This window comes from Cebus imitator, unplaced genomic scaffold (genome assembly GCF_001604975.1).
Source record: "Cebus imitator isolate Cc_AM_T3 unplaced genomic scaffold, Cebus_imitator-1.0 Scaffold194, whole genome shotgun sequence".
Lineage (NCBI taxonomy): Eukaryota > Metazoa > Chordata > Mammalia > Primates > Cebidae > Cebus > Cebus imitator.
The window spans coordinates 2,179,293-2,195,019 of NW_016107509.1; the positions used below are offsets into that span (position 1 = coordinate 2,179,293).

General features: G+C 36.7%; 1 protein-coding gene across 2 annotated transcripts in view; it reads left to right on the forward strand.

The window, feature by feature from the left end:
- DDX10 (DEAD-box helicase 10) overlaps positions 1–15,727 on the forward strand; it is a 274,959-nt gene that overhangs the window by 115,112 nt on the left and 144,120 nt on the right. The window lies entirely within an intron of this gene.

Here is a 15,727-nt window from a genome sequence, read left to right on the forward strand (position 1 = left end):
TCGCTCCTCTTAACCCAGAGGTGAAAGAAGAAAGGTTTTATTTTGCTTTTCAAAATGGTTCTACCAGTTTATAGTTGTAATGCCTTTTTTTTTTTTTTTAATTAAAGCAAAACGAAAAGGCTGAGCTTCGGCTATCAAAGGTTCTAAAAATTGTAGTTAAAACTGTAAACCGAAGAATTGCCTTCCCACCCCCATTGTTTGTTTCCTTTCTTGGATGAACAACTTGCAGTCTTGGTTTTGTTTTGTTTTTCTAGTAGAAATAAAATTAACAAGATAATGAATAGGACAGCTGAACTGCTCTGTTTTTAATTTCTCTTTAAAAGTGTTAAAAATGCTTCTTCTGTAATATTATAAGTAAGGACTTTGTTTCCTTTGGCCTTTGGGAGTTAAGAGCACAGCCATCAGAAGAGATTCTTCTTGGCTAGTCCCTTTTGACCTCCACAGAAGTACATTTTCTCCTTGAGAAGGCTACTTGCAAACTCAGCTAATGCAGAACATGGAGTTCATTTGTTTAAAGACTTGCGGCCCTAGGGCACAAATACAACATATCTGTTCTTCCAATTAATTTCTGACAAGCTCAGGTGATGACTATGATATGTCAGATTGTATATGGAACAGGCCTTGGTTACCTTAGAAACCATCTCTTTTCTTAGGCTTCTGCTTAGGAATTGTAGTTCCCACAGGCAATTCTGCAGAGTATTTTCAGAATTGAATTTGGAAATGGAAGACCCTGTATTCTTCAGAGAAAGCACAGCCTCAGTTTCTTCTATCAATTCATTTAGCTATCATCCTTGAATATCTGTGGGTATGGTTAAAATCCCTATGATCAGTTTTTTTCAGCTGCAATTAGATTCTAGACTATTTCTTCATCTCTTCAGCATCTGCATTCTCATTTCCCCGAGATCCCTTTCTGCTCACTTCTGCTCAATACATTTTATTAATCTGTTGGAATGTACCTTAGACAATACCATCTACCATATTATAGTTGCTGGTATAGCAACTATAATGTTAGTTTTTATAATACTTAGTTTTTATAATACTTAGTTAGTTTTTATAATACTTAGCAATTAACTTGGCAAATCCTGTGGAGAGAAGTAAATATTTTTTGCTCATAGGTAGTATCATTAAAGTTACAAATGAATATATTCCTGTTTATGTTCCTGTTATAGTGACCCTGTTTGCAGTGTCTACCAAATTACTAGTCAGTAGTAAGCTTCAATCAAGAGTATTTAGAATGTGAGGAGGATTGGGAGCAAGACTCTTGAGAGTGTAAATAGAATCCAATAAGAAAGAAGGATAGGAGGAAAGTCCGAGTGACAGAATCAAGAAAGAGTAGTCAGTGGTATCAAGTTAGTCTTGACAGGTTAATTTCTCTGAAATCCATCCCCTCCCCTCAGTGCTCACTGACGTGGCCTGAGTTTAGGTCATTTCTCTATTCTTCACCCACATATGCTTTGGCTGGAATATTTCTTTCTCTCTTTAAAATGTGATACCTTCCTGTTAAACCTGTAGAACTCAGATTATTCATCACTTCGTTGAAACCATTTCCTAGTGCCCACTTCCTATGATTTCTCTTTGTCGTGTATAGGTGCCTGTTACTGAACTTAGCACAATATTAGAATTGTTTCTGTGGCTATTTTCTCCTATTAGATTGTGAGCTTTTTAAAGATATGAGACTGTTTTCATCATCTTTATACATCAAGTGCCTAATGTAGAATTTAGCTTTAATGGAAGCTTAAAAGTAATCAAGAAAGAAATATGAAGACTTAAAATGGGCCATTAGTTTCAGGAATGAAGGAATAATTGGTGATCTTTACCAGAAGTTTTTATTCAAGTGGTAGAGGTAGAACGCCATATTGAAAGGAGTTTATAAAGGAATAGAAGAGAAGAGGAATGGGCCACACTTCAAGAAGTCCACCTGTAAAAGGCAGGAGGGTGGAGAGTGGAGGCTGTAGCTGGGAGGACAGGAATATATGTATGGTGCAGTCTTATTCTGGATGTGACAATTGGGAGATATGAATGTGTTCATAGCCTAAGGGAAGAAGCCCTTGAAGAGAGTGGGGTTCAGGAGGATGTGGGAGGGGTTAAATCCAGGGTATGGGGGAGAGATGAGCATTTTTTTATAGCCACTTCAAACATGCCTATTTTTATTTTTTAAAATTTCAACTTTTATAGATTATAGGGTACATGAACAGGTTTGTTTCATGAGTATATTGCATGACTGAAGTTTGAGGTACTGATGATCCTGTCGGATAGTGAGCATAGTACCCAATAGGTATGCACCCCTCTTTTCCCCTCCCCCACTTAGTAGTCTCCAGTGTCTGTTGTTCTCATCTTTGTGTGTATTCAATGTTTTTGCTCCCGTTTAGAAGTGAGAATATGCAGTACTTTGTTTTCTATTCTTGTATTAACTTGCTTAGGATAACGGCCTCCAGCTCTATCCATGTTGTTGCAGTTTTTTTTTAAGGCTGCATAGTATTCCAATGTGTATATGTTCCACATTTTATTTATCCAGTTAATCATTGATGGGCACCTAGGTTGACTCCATGTTTTTGCTATTGTGAATAGTACCACAATGAACATACAAGTGAATATACATTTTTGATACTGTGAATTATTTTCCTGTGGGTACACACACACACACACACACACACACACACACACACACACACACACAGAGTAGTGGGATTGCTGGGTTGAATGGTAGTTCTGTTTTAAGTTCTTTGAGAAATCTCTAAACTGCTTTCCAAAGTGGCTGAACTAGTTTGCATTCCCACCAACAGCATATAAGCATTCCATTTTTCTTGGAAGTCTCTACAACATCTGTTATTTTTTGACTTTTTAGTAATCTCCGTTATGATTCAGGTGTGAGATGGTATCTCATTGTGGTTTTGATTTACATTTTCTTTGCCCTCCTGCACCTCCACTTGTTTTTGTCTTGCTTTGTTGCCCAGGCTGGAGTGCAATGATGTGATCTCAGTTTACTGCAACCTTGACATCCTGGGCTTAAGCTATCTTGCCTTAATCTCCAGAGTAGTTCTTTGCCCATTTTTTAATTGTATTATTTGTTTCTTGCTAGTTGTTTTAAGTTCCTTGCAGATTCTGGATATTAGACTTTTGTCAAATATCAAAATATTTGCAATTTTTTTCTCCCATTCTGTAGGCTGTTGACTCTGTTGGGAATTTCTTTTGCTGTACAGAAGCTCTTTCATTTAATTAGGTCCCACTTGTCAAGTTTCATTTTTGTTACAGTTGCTTTTGAGGACTTAGTCTCAAATTCTTTGCCAAAGCCAATGTCAAGCAGGGTATTTTCTAGGTTTTCTTCTAGGATTTTTATCGTTTGTATATGGTGGTGGGGGTGGGGGTCCAGTTTCATTCTCCTGCATATGGCTAGCCAGTTATCCTGGTACCATTTATTGAGTAAGGAGCCCTTTCTTCATTGCTTATTCTTGTCAGCTTTGTTGAAGATCAGATGGTTGTGGGTGTGTGGGTTTATTTCTGGGTTCTCTGTTCTGTTCCATTGGTCTATATGTCTGTTTTCATACCAGTACCATGCTTTTTTGATTACTGTAGCTTTATAATATAGTTCGAAGTTGGATAATGTAATCACAAATGGATGTTGGATTTTATCAAAGGGTTTTTCTGCAGCTATTGAAATGATCATATGGTTTTTGCTTTTGATTCCATTTATGTGGTGAATCACATTTATTGATTTGTGTATGTTGAACCAACCTTACATTCCAGGAATAAAGCCTATTTTATTGTGGTGAGTGAATTTTTTGATGCGCTGCTAGATTTGGTTAGCTGGGATTTTGTTGATTTTTGTGTCTATGTTCATCAGAACTATTGGCCTGAAGTTTTGTTGTTGTTGTTGTATGTCTGCTAGATTTTGGTCTCAAGAGGATACTGGGTTCATAGAATGAGTTAAGGAAAGCCCCTCCTCTTTGATTTTCTTGGAATAGTTTTAGTAGGACTGATACCACTTTCTCTTTGTACATCTGATAGAATTTGGCTGTGAATCCATCTGGTCTGGGGCTCTTTTGGCTTGGTAGGTTTTTTTTTTTTAATTAGTGATTCAATTTCTGAACTTGTTTTTGGTCTGTTGAAGTTGCACTTTCTGTCTGGTTCAATCTTGAGGTTTTGTGTTTCTGGGAACTTACCCATTTCCTCTAGATTTTCTAATTTGTACATGTAAAGGTATTCATAATCATCTCTGATCTTCTGTGTTTCTGTGGGATCGGTAGTAATACCATCTTTGTCGTTTCTGATTGTGTTTATTTAGATTCTCTCTTTCTTGTTGTTAATCCAGTTAGTGGTCAATAGATCTTGTTTATTCTTTCAAAAAACCAACTCTTGGTTTCATTGATCAGATCATCCATATGGACTTTTGGTCTCCAATTTTATTCAATTCTTATTTGATTTTAGTTATTTCTTCTACCAGCTTTAGAGTTGAATTTTTTTTTTTTTTTTTTTTTTTGTTTTTCTAGGTGTGATGTTAAATTGTTGGGATCTGTCCAACCACTTGATGAAGGTGCTCAGCCCTATGAACTTTCCTTTTATCATTGCTTTAGCTGCCTCCCAAAGATTTTCATAAGTTGTGCCTCTGCTTTTGTTAATTTCAAAGAATTTTTTGTCATGATTTCACTGTTCATCTAATGAACAAAAGCAAGTTGTTTAATTTTTATGTTTTTGTGTATTTTTGAAAAATCTTCTTGATATTGATTTCTATTTTTATTGCACTGTGGTCTGAGTGTATTTGGAATTATTTCAATTTTTTTTGAATTTACTGAGACTTGCTTTAGGACTCAGCATGTGGTCGATCCTGGAATATGTTGCAACATGTGCAGATGAGAACAGTGTGTATTCTATGGCTGTTAGGTGGCGTATTCTGTAGACGTCTCTTAGGTTCAGTTGTTCAGGTGTTAAGTCCAGAATTTGTTAGTTTTCTGCTTCAGTGATCTGTCTAACGCTGGCAGTGGGGTGTTGAAGTCTCCCACTATTATTGTGATTAATAATGGCAGTGTAAACCTTTTTGTAGGTCAAGAAGAACTTGTTTTATGAATCTGGGTGCTCCAGTGTTGAGAGTCTATATGTTTAGGATAGTTAAGTTTTGTTGAATAGAAGAACCCTTTACCATTATGTAGTGCCGTTCTTTGTTCTTCCTGATGGTTGTTGGTTTAGTCTGTTTCATCTGATATAGGAATAGTGACTCCTGCTCTTTATTTTCCATTTGCATGGTAGATCTTTATTTTTACTTTCAGCCGGTTTGTGCCATTACATGAGAGATGCATCTGTTGAAGGCACCAGACATTTGGGTCTTGCCTTTTTATCCATCTTGCCACTCTGTGTCTTTTAAGTGGGGCATTTAGACCATTTACATTAAGAATTAATATGAGATTGGGATCCTGCCTTTATGTTGTTGGCTGTTTTGTAGAGTTGATTGTGTAAGTGCTTTATATTGTCTGTGAGCTATGTGCTTGAGTGTGTTTTAGTGGTAGCAGCTTTTAAATGTTGTTTTCATGTTTAGCACTCCCTTTAAGACCTCTTGTAAGGCTGGTGTGGTAATGAATTCCCTTAGTGCTTACCTGTCTGAGAAGCATTTTTATTTCTCCTACACTTACAAAGCTTAGATTGGTGGGATATGAAGTTCTTGGTTGGAATGTATTTTCTTTAAGAATGCTGAAAATAGGCCTCCATTATCTTCTGGCTTGTAAGGTTTCTGCTGAGAGGTCTGCGGTTTTTTCTTTTGCATTTATCTTGGAGATTCTGATGACTATGTGCCTTGGGAATAGTCATGTTTTATAGTATCTCGCATAGGTTCTCTTTTTTGTGAGTTTGTATGTCTTCCTCTGTAGCAAGATTGGGGAGATTTTCATGGAGCATATTGTCAAATATGTTTTCCAAGTTGCTTACACTCTCTTCTTTTTCAAGAATGCCAATGAGTCGTAAACATGGTCTCTTTACATAATCCCATATTACTCAGAGGTGTTTTTTGTTTTGTTTTGTTTAAATTCCTTTTTTTGTCTGAGTTGATTTGAGAAATTGGTCCTCAAGCTCTGAGATTCATAGCATGTTCTATTCTGCTGTTAATGCTTTTGATTTTATTATTAAATTCTTAAAGTTTTTCCTTCCAGAAGCTCAGTTTGGTTCTCAAAATGGCTATTTTGTCATTCAAGCTTCTGGATTGTTCTACTGGATTCCTTGGGTTGGATTTCAACTTTGTCCTGCATCTTGATGAGCTTCCTTGCCATCCAGATTCTGAATTCTGTGTCTGTCATTTCATTCATGTCAATCTGGTTCTTGTGAACCCAGAGTTCTTGTGCTGATTCTTTCTCATGTGTGAGGGCTAGTGTTCCTGTAACTGTGATGTAAGTTGGGTATAGGTAGTTGGCTTTGTTTCTGGGTGTTTACAGAGGGCCATGATTCTATACAGTATCTTTATTTGTTGCTGGATTTTTAGAAGTTTTTTCTGGTGCTGTGTATCGGCAGAATGTTTTGGTGGTGTATTTTGGGTTGCAGTCCAGTAGGTGGTGCTTAAGAGTGTTGGTCAGCAGATAGGCTCTTAGCCACACAGCTCTTTTTTATTTTGGTGCTGTTGGCAGTTAGTGTCTGTGGTGGTGGGAGAGAGAGAGATGACCCCCTCACCTGGTCCACTCCTAGGCCATGGAGGAGCCCTGTAAATCACTGGCTCCATGCCCGCATTTCCTTTGTTAGCTGTTCTGGTCCATGGGACTCCCTCAGGCAAGGGCCGCAGCTGGCAGATAGGCCGTACCCTTCCTGGGCTGGCCTTGCGGAGGGAGACATACCCCACTCCCCTGCCGGCCTGTCAACCCGGGCATCAGAGGTTAGATTTTGATGTGTCAAACTGTCCTCATTCCTTTGAGACCAAAGGAAGTTCTAAGTAATTGACTTAGAATTGAATCTGGGTGCAGAATCCCTTAAATCAGGTACTTCCCATTCTTGTCAAACCTTCAGTCAGAGCCATAGATAAATAGTGTCCTCCAGCAGCAAAAGATTGGCGGCAGCGACTTTTACTATGTTTAAGTATAGAATTGATGAGAGGACAAAGGAGAAGATGTCACCTATTTGTTTCATTTTGGTTTTTGGAAATGCCCTTATTTATTTCAGACTAATATTATATCTAGGAAATAGATCTTTAAAAGCCTGTGAAAGATGTGTGCATAAAATATTCTTCTATATACTCTTGCATCATTCAGTTTCAAAGAAAAGTCTGCAGGCATCTTGAGGGGCAATTGAGCAGATACCTGATACCTGCTTCTCTGTCCAAATATTCAAAATTAGAAATATTTTTGTAAGCTGTGGAAAATTATTTTCGTATACAGTAAAGTGACACCATTTTTGGCTGGCTCCTCTAAAATTCGCTTGTCCTTTGTCAGCAAAATGACTGAAGTTCTACTTCTTGTTTATAAAAGCCAAACTTGTATCCCAAAAATTGTATTGCCAGGGATAACATGTGGGATGCTTTTCACTGCAAGTAGTAGAAAACACAACCATAGGTGGCTTAAAGAACCAGGAAAACTTTGTTACATAATGAGAAACCTGGATGAAAGGAAATTCTAGGGTCGATTAACTGAATAACATTGTCAAGATTAAAGTTTTATCCATATTCTGCTTGGACAATCTTAGTTCCTCATTGATTTGGCTTTTGTCCTCAGACTTGCCCCTCTTGATTAAAAGACCCTGTAACTCCAAACCAATTAAATCAGGATAGCTGGGGAGGGGGAACAGGTATTAATCTTTTAAAAGCTCTCAGCTGGTTTCATTGTGCAACTAGCTAAGAATGAGAACACTGAGTTACACCAATTAAGAGCCACCCAGGGGATTATAAACCTAGCTCCCCTAAAGCACATGGGTATTTGATAACCAAATAAATCTGTTCTTTTAGCAAGAAATGAGAGAAATTCAACCAGAAGTGTCTGCCCTACTCCATATGATTTAAAGTTTTAAAAAAATTTCACTTATTCTTTGATTTCATGTATAGTCACTATTATTACTTTAAAAAGAACTACATAAATGGTTTCTTCTCACTTTAGACACAAATCTCTGGGTAGGCAGTTTTAGTAATCCAATGAACTACAAAGAGAATACTTTGGGCAGGAAGGAAGCAGTGGTATTAAAGCACACTTTTCAGTCATTTTATGTGCAGATAACAATATTTAAGGCAAATGTAATCTGTATTGCCTTGTCTCCAGTGGATTGTAGCCACCTCTATATTAATCAAAATTGATTCCCTTCTTCACAAATTATATCAAAAACACTCTCTGTTGTGGCTTTCTTCTCGCTCTTGTTTTCTTTTTTCAAATGCATTCTTCCTTCACTAACACGTGCCAAAACGAATTTATTGTCTGTCTTGCCCTTTGTCTCATTTGATGGCATCACCGTGTTCTAGAGGATGTAGGTTATACTCAGATGCATGCATTTGTTGCCAAGACCTTTCTCTTAGACTTAGAGTCTCTGACTGTTTTCACTTCAGTGCACAGAACTTGTGCCACTTGAGCGTCTTTTTTATTTTTGACTCTTAAAATTTTCTTTAAGGTACCTCCCACTTACCCACACCTTCAGTGTATCTCTGTTTTAGTTTATCCCCAACAGTGCTTCTAGAATTATCATTTAAAAATATAGATGAGATCCTGTTGTCTTGACATTGCCCTAATGGTTCCCACTTAATTACATAATAAAAATCTAATGTGGTAGATTGTCTTTTCTAAAGCAGACAGAAAAATATCTCCCATCTCACATATTCTGCTTTATAATGTTGTTTTGATATTCCCACAAAGAGGTGGAGTCTATGTCCCTTTACTAGAATGTGGACAGGCTTGTGAAAGAGATACTAGTGTGACTTCCTAGACCAAGTCATATAAAGTGTCTTGGTTTCTGCCTGCACATTTTGCATGCTCATTTTGGGACCACAGCCGCCTTGCTGTGGGAAAAAGCCCACCAAGACCTAAGCCTTTAGCCCTTGCTAAGCTTCTAAGACAGCCAGCATCAGTGTACCTGCCAAACTGGTAATTTGAAAAGCACATCTTTCAGTCTCCCTGCCCTCCTGGCTGATGCTGTGTGGATCAGAGCCATCCCTGTTAAGTGCTGCCTACATTAGAAAATCATGGCGGAAAAAGTGATCATTTGTATTCAAAGCAACTAATTTTTCTTTTTAAAACCTGCTTTAGTGACGTATAAAGCTTGTATAATTCACTAATTTTAAGTATACAATTCATTGAGTTTTGATAAAATTTGTGGCGGTCTTTTCATACTACCACATTTAAGTTTTATTATTTTTTATCATTTCATAGAGTTCTCTTGTACACCTTCCAATTTTGTTCGGTCACCATCCTCAGCCCCTGGCAACTGATAGAAAGCTGATCTGCTTTCCGTCCCAGTAGTTTTGCCTTTTTCAGAATGGAAACCTCATTTCTGTACTAGTTTTGGGCTTGTGTAAATAAACTTGCTATGAATATTCATGTATATGTCTTGCAGATGTAGGTTTTCATTTCTTTTGAGCAAATACTATAAGAGTGGGATTGTTCAGTTACATGATAGTGTTTAAATTTTTAAGAAACTGCCAAACTTTTTCAAAGTGGCTGTGACTACGTATTTGACTTCACCAGCAGTGTATGGTAGTTCTAGTTGCTCTTCATCATTGCAAGCTCTTGGTATCACCATTAATAAAAATAGTTATTCTAGTGGCTATGAAGGCATATCTCATTGCTGTATTAATTTGCATATTTCTGTGACTAATGGTGTTGACATCCTTCATGTGTTTACCTTTTATATATCATCTTTGGAGTTTCTATTCAAATTTGCCATTTAAAAACATTGGGTTATCTTTTTAATACTTAGTGTTAAGATTCTTGAATATATTTGGGATATAAATTCTCTATTATATAGATTGAAAAGTTCTCTGATTCTGTGGGTTGTCTTTTCACGTGCCCGATGGTGTCCTTTGAAGCACAAAGTTTTTAATTTTGAAGGAAGTCCAGTTCATCAAGTTTTCTTTTATGGTTTATGTGCATTATGTTCTTTTAAAAACTTCACCTTAAGCTCACAAAGATTTTTCTCCTTTGTTCTGGAAGCTTTCTATTTTTAGCTCTTGGATTTAGGCGTATGATCCATTTTGAGTTTAATTTTGCATATGGTGTGAGTGAAATTTCAAAGTTCGTTTGTTTGTAAAATAGCTATCAGGTTGTTTTAGCAACATTTATTGAAAAGACTGTCTTTTCTTCATTGAATTATCTTGATACCTTTAGAAGTAAGTATCATATTCGTATGAATACATTTCTCTTTCAGGAGTGTATATTCTATTTCTTTGATTATCTGCCTGTCCTTATGCCAATATTCAGTAGCTTTATAATTAATCTTGAAATTGGTATAGGTCCTTCAACTTCCGGTCTTTNTTTTTTTTTTTCAAAGTTGTTCTGGCTGTTCCAGGTTCTTTGCACTTTCATATACATTTTGTAGTAAGCTTTTAATTACTGTAAAAAGATTGCTAGAATTCTTGGGGAATTGCTAATATTGATCAGTTTGTTGACATCTTGAAAATATTGTCTTCTGATCCTGTATTTCCATTTATTTTGGTGATGCTATATTTCCATTTATTTGGGTTATTTTAAAAGTTTTTCAAAGCAGTGCTTAGTTTTCATTCTATGTGCCTTGTACAAAATTTGTTAAATTTATTTGGCAGCCAGTAGGATGCAATTACTAAAGAAGACTCAAAAGATCTAAAATGACAATGTCTGGAAACCAATGGCTTATTACAGGAAAAGGATGCAATACAGCAACAGGATTAGAACATTAAAGATACGTGTCATAGGCAAAGGCTCCCTAATAGCAAGGGGTTTAGAGGGACTGAGCATGACCTTTAATTATTCTGTCTGTTGGCCATGAGGCTACCCCTTTTCTCTCAGATGACAATCCACTGATGTCACAGAACTTGGGAGTGCAAAATGGAATCAAAGCTGGGGCTCATTATACCCTGTTGATCAAATAGGCATATTCTTTCACGTAATCAGTCGCAGTGATACCACCCTCTGGTAGATTTCAATGAGACCAGATGCAAATCAGCAAATCTCGCTGTTACCAGTAAACATTGCTGACAAGCTAGTACAAACTGCCCTAAAATTCACCTCGGATGTATTAGTACAAAGCAATGTCATTGAGGAGTATACTTCATGACTTGACCAGGGGTCTAGTGCCGAGTAGATACACTTTTACTTCAGCAAAAACATTTCAGGTATATTTCAAGCCTGCTGGAATTAACTCATGTTTTTCATCCTATTATAAATGATGCTTAAAAAAAATCTTTCCAACTGTGTATTGCTTTTATATGGAAATAAAAACATGATTTGTATATACTGACCTTGTATCTTTGACCTATTTTGAAATATACAATACACTCTTGTTAACTATAGTCACCCTACTCTACTATCGAACACTAGAACTTATTTCTTCTAACTATATGTTTAACCTATTCCTTCTATCCAACTGTATGGTTGTATCCATTAACCAACCTCTCTTTATCTTCCTCTCACCTCACAGATACCCTTTCCAGCTGCCTCTGGTAACTGTCATTCTACTCTCTATCTCCATGAGAAAAATGATTTTTTACTCCCACATGAGTGAGAACACGGGGTATTTGTCTTTCTGTGCCTAGTTTATGTTACTTAACATAATGACCTCCAGTTCCATCCACGTTGCTGGAAATGACATTATTTCATTTTTTAAATGACTGAATAGTACTAATAATTCTATTGTGTATACCACATATTCTTTATCCATTCATCCCTTGATGGATATTTAGATTCATTCCATTTCTTTGCTGTTGTGAATAGTGCTTGCTGCAATAACACTGGAGTGCACATTCCCTTTGATATACTAATTTATTTTTCTCTGGATGAATACCTACCAGTGGGATTGCTGAATCATATGGCAGTTCCATTTTTAGTTTTTTGAGAGATCTTCATACTAGTTTTATACTGTTTTTGTAGGTTTCTTAAAAACATTGACAGTTATGCAGTCTTTGCATAAGGATAGTTTTTTTGCCATCCTTACCAATCTCTGTACCTTTTGTTTCTTTTTCTTACCCTTTTGTACTAAGAGCTCTAATACAATGTTGACTAGAAGTGGCAGCAATCTTTTTTCTAATCATTGAGTATCTCAGTATTACATAGGATATTACCTCTAGAATTTTGGAGGTGTCCTTTATCAAGTTGAATGAGTTCCACAAGTTCCATTTCCTTCTGTTCATTTTTTTTTTCTTTAATCACAAATAGGTGTTTAATTTTGTCAGATGCCTTTTTTATATTATTAAGACAATCATTTATTTTTAGTTGGGAGTTTGTTAATGGTATTTCTTGGTTTTTGAATGTTAAACCAACTTTTCTTTCCTGAAATAAACCCCTCTTGACCATGACCCTTTTTATATGAAGCTTGGATCACTTTGCAACTATTTTAAGGATTTTTACATCTATGTTTGTGAAACCTAGTCCTCTATAGTTTACTCTTATTTTTTGTTTCTGAGACAGAGTCTCACTCCATTGCCCAGGCCGGAGTGCAGTGGCACCATCTTGGTTCATTGCAACCTCTGCCTCCTGGGTTCAAGCCATTCTCCTGCTTCAGCCTTCCCAATACCTGGGATTACAGGCACGTGCCACCATGCCTGGCTTTTTGTATTTTTAGTAGAGGTGGGATTTCACCATGTTGGTCTCAAACTCCTGGCCACAAGTGATCTGTCGGCTTTGGCCTCCCAAAGTGCTGGAATTTATAGGCATGAGCCACCGTGCCCGGCCTAGTTTTCTCTCTCTTTTTTTTTTTTTTAGCACTGGATTCACTTTGCTAGTATTTTCTTGAGAATTTTTATATTTATGTTTATGAGTAATATTGGTCTATAGTTTTTTTTTTGGGAAATGTCTGTGTCTGGTTTTGTTCATGGTAATGTTTGACTAATAGAATGATTTGGGAGGTATTTCCTCTTCTATATTTTACAAAAGTTAGTGTAGCAGTATTTGTAATTTTTTTTTTTTTGAGACATAGTCTCACTCTGTCACCCAGGCTGGAGTGTAGTGGCACATTCTTGACTCACTGCAACTTCTACCTCCCGGCTTCAAGCAGTCCTCCTGTCTCAACCTCTTGAGTAGCCAGGATTACAGGCATGCGCTACCATGCCTGGCTAATTTTTTTATTTTTAGTAGAGATGGGTTTTCACCATGTTGGCCAGGCTGGTCTCTAATTCCTGACCTCGTGATCTGCTCGCCTCGGCCTCCCAAAGTGCTGGGATTACAGGTGTGAGCCACCATGTTCAGCTCTCTCTCTCTCTTTTTTTTTTTTTTCCCCAAATTGTCTGGGCCTGGAAATTTTTCTTTTTGTGGGAAGGCTTTTAAACTACAAATTCATTTTTTTTTCCTAATAAGTATAGAAGTATTCAGGTTATCTGTTTCTTTTTAAACAACATTCAGTAGTTTGTACCTTTCAATAAATTTGTTCATTCCATCGAAATCGCCAAATTTGTTGATAGGAAGCTGTTAATAGTATTCATATAATACCCCTTTAATGCCTGTATGATCAAGGGTGATTCTCTCTCTCACTTGTGATGTTGATAATTGTCTTTGTTGTCTTCCTTCCTGTTTCAGGAGAAAAGGCATCAGTTTTACTGATGTTTTATAGAGCCAATTTTAGGTTCATTGATTTTTCTGTGTTACAGGTTTGTTCTGTGATGACAGAACTCTTGTATTCCAATGGACTGTATACTTGTTTTATCCCTTCATCTCCCATCAAACAATATGCTTTTGGGGACAAATTTGGTATTCTTCTCTTTCTTCCACTGAGTCTTGAATTAAATTGGACTCAGTAATGGTGGACAGAGGTCTTGGAAATTGCCATAAGTTGATTTATTCTTATGTCTATCACATATAGAATTAGATAGCTAAAATGGCACATAAAGATTTTTATTATGTGGGATGGCAAATCTAGCCTTTTTAATCTAAAATTTATTTATAATCTGTAAATATTTGAACTTTACTGACATTCTTATTAATGTACTTGAGATTAGTTTTGGTTTTATTTCCTTTGGTATGTAAAGAGAGAGTAGACTTTTTAGTGTATGCTATTGTTTGATTGTGTTCTCCAAAGTTCTTGTGTTGGAAAGTTGATGCCTGATGTGGTGGGAGGATTGGAGGTGGGACCTTTAAGAGGTGTTTCAGTGATGGGAGCACCACCCTCATGAATGGATTAATGTCACTGTGTGAGTAGGTTTCCTATAAAAGGACAAGTTTGACTTCTTCTTGCGATGTCTTTCACCATGTTATAATGCAGTAAGAAGGTCCCCATCAGATGTTGGCACCTTGATTTTGGACTTCCCAGCCTCCCAAAGTGTGAGGAATAAACTTCTTTCTTTATACATTAGTCAGTCTGTGGTATTCAGTTATAGCAGTGCAAATGGGTTAGAACAATACTTCCATCTGATTTAGGACAGTCTTTTAACCTTACTCCAGATCTTTCTCACAAGCTGCAGAAAAGATGAATGCAAAGGAATCCACACTAAGATATAACAAAATAGGTAAATGATTTATATTACAAAAAGACCTACTCTAGGAGATAGAGCTCTGTCTAGTAAAGAGGGCTTGCCTAGAACATTCAGCATATGACTCGAGTTATAATTTCATTTAACGATCTTTCAGAATTGCATCTATTATATAATTTGTAAGGAGAGCCATGTCTTTATTACAGCAGCTACATTTCCAGGGAGTGTAAATACTTCCATTGTGCTTGGCCAACAGCAGGTAACAGAACACTGGTTATTTGCCAACCTTTTCAAATCTTTCCCAGGTGAGGAAAGGTATAAATAAATAAAACAATTTTTTGATTTTTGACAAATGGCCTGGGGACTGAACAGTAATAAGCTGGGCCTCATTCTGCGCCTTAAACAGTTTGTTGCCCCTTTATCTGACTGTTCATCCATTCCTCAATAATCCCAAGGGCGCAGAGTGCAGGCTGCCTCCTTCCTCTTATCCATGCTAGAAACCTCAGCCTCCTCTTTGAACTCAAGCCTTTAATTCTCTTCTTTCTTTGCATTTTTCTAAAACTGTCACTTGACTTCCTATCTTCTCTCACTCCCATCTATTTTCATATATTGCTGTCACAGTAATCTTCCTTAATGAGCATTTTGATTGTATCGTTTTGCTCACAAATGTTCAATGCTTGCAAAATAAAGGACTCCAAACACCTAGTCTTCAATAAAAGTTCTTTTGGTTTTAACTTCTTGGGACATGTGCTCATCCTCAGTTACTTGCCATTTCAGTCTCAATGAATTTTTCTTTGTTTTAATTTTAATTTTTGTAAAACACATGTAATGTAAGATTTACCATCTTAACTATATTTAAGTGTATGGTTCTGTAGGTAAATATATCATTGTGCAACCAATCTTAAGAATTTTTTCATTTTGCAAAACTGCAACTCTATACCTTTTAAACAGTAACTCCATAACATCTGATTTTCTCCTCCCATCAGTCCTAGGCAGCCACCATTCTGCTATTTCTATGAATTTGGCTACTCTAGATACCTCATAGAAAATGGGATTGTATAGTATTTGTCTTTCTGTGACAGGCTTGTTTTGCTTACCATCATTTTCAACCTGTTGTAGCATGTATCAGAATTTCTTCCCCTTTTAAGGTTGAATATCAAATCTCCTTTTAAGAGTAGTGTTGTTTGTTTTTGA